The 1,646-nt window shown below is 41.1% G+C and overlaps 1 non-coding gene across 1 annotated transcript; it reads left to right on the top strand.

Moving 5' to 3' along the window:
* The first annotated feature begins 870 nt into the window (after positions 1–870).
* Positions 871–1,062, top strand: LOC142695657 (U2 spliceosomal RNA). Its single transcript, XR_012863743.1, has one exon. It is a non-coding gene; the product is annotated as a U2 spliceosomal RNA (small nuclear RNA).
* Positions 1,063–1,646: the final 584 nt, after the last annotated feature.

The following is a 1,646-nucleotide window of genomic DNA, read 5'->3' as shown; positions in this document are numbered from 1 at the left end:
CAAAACAATATGCGGTGCTCGAAAAAACTGTCAGGCTCCTAGGTCTCCAAGAATTGGGGCCTGACATATTGGGGGACCAGAAAAAAGTGTCACTCTCCTGTAGGCGGCAGGAAGATACACTGGCAGTTTCAAATTTCTCACAGGCAAGGTCCAAGGTGGTGTGGCGGAACGTTTTCGGGAAATTTATGGCAAATGTGCACAGGGACCTTGCCTGGGCAATCGTTCACCAGTGCCTCCCTACCCGTGAATTCCAGCATAGGCGAGGACTGGTGGCGAGAGCCAAGTGCCCGAGAGACAGGTGTGGTGACGACGAGACGGTAATGCACCTGTTTTGGAACTGCCCATATGCACAGGAGGTTTGGAGGAAGGTAGGCCCATTGCTGAAATGGGCCTGCGGTCTTAAAGATCTTAAATTTGAATACGTGTTTTATGGTCTTTTTAACTGCCCAAGTTTTAAACAGCAAATGGTCTGTTGGATCATTTTAAACTGTTTTAAGAATGCCATCTGGAAGGTTAGGAACATTCTGCTTTTGAAACATGATTTTATTGACGTTAAAAATTGTGTGAAATATGCCCTAAGTGAAATGTATATTTATTATCTTAGGGACAAAAAGCAGCTAGGGGTAAAAGAAGCAACATCCATGTGGTGTTTGCAAATGTGGAATACCATAACATTGTAAATAAAAATGGTTTTATTCTTTTATGCCCTGTACAAATTTTATCCTGCTATTGTTCTGTACTTTTATTATAACATCTGTATTACTGGTCTTATTATTATTCTTTTGTATTCATTTAAATGTATGAATATTTATGTATTATGCCATTGATTTTATCTTGTGGTTTCAATTCTTAAAAAAAAGTCTGTAAAATATATTATTTTTGCCAATAAAAAACTTTGTTGAAACCTTATCTGTTCTTATCAGTTTAATATCTGATACGTCCCCTATCTGGGGACCATATATTAAATGGATTTTTAGAACAGGGAGATGGAAATAGAGCTTGCTCTGTCCACTCCACGCATTGACCTGGTATTGCAGTATTTCCAGGACCGGTGCACCCTTCCCTTATGTGTTGACTAAAATCAGATTCCAAAAGTGCTATTTGTGTTTGCTATTGTTTTTGTCTTTCTGATGGGATCTCCCCTTTTAATCCCATTATTTCAACACCTGTTGGACAATGCATTTGTACAGTCATGTGTGATAATGAGCTAATTTATTAAATGCAATTAATTAATACATTGCCACCTCTTGTTTTGTGTCGTCTGTGTTTCTGGCATTTCACATTGGAACAGCTCATTCACCTTCCTTGTCTTCTCTCCGCCCTCCCTCCTAGGTAGGTTAAAGAGCTGCACCTGAGCCAGCCACTGATTGATGCAGCACCACAGTCAAATAGTGGAGTGGAGTAGAGGAACAGCAAACAGCCATTAAAGCCAGCCGCCCGCCCGCCCGCCCGCCCGCCACAATGGACCTACCTGTGTACACTAGATGGATGTGATGGAATGTACTGTCGTCCCTACATTTCAAGAAGAAGTAAGAATTGCAGTTGCAACAAAGCCTTGCTTGCCTACAAAGACAGCAGCAATTTGGATTTGTTACTATGTTACCTAGAAGAATAACAAACTGTGCAAGGATGGAGGTTGTAGGAGC

Source organism: Rhinoderma darwinii, assembly GCF_050947455.1.
Source record: "Rhinoderma darwinii isolate aRhiDar2 chromosome 5 unlocalized genomic scaffold, aRhiDar2.hap1 SUPER_5_unloc_48, whole genome shotgun sequence".
Taxonomy (NCBI): Eukaryota; Metazoa; Chordata; class Amphibia; order Anura; family Rhinodermatidae; genus Rhinoderma; species Rhinoderma darwinii.
Note: the sequence above shows the minus strand (reverse complement) of the source record. Positions and strands in the feature narration are given on the sequence as shown.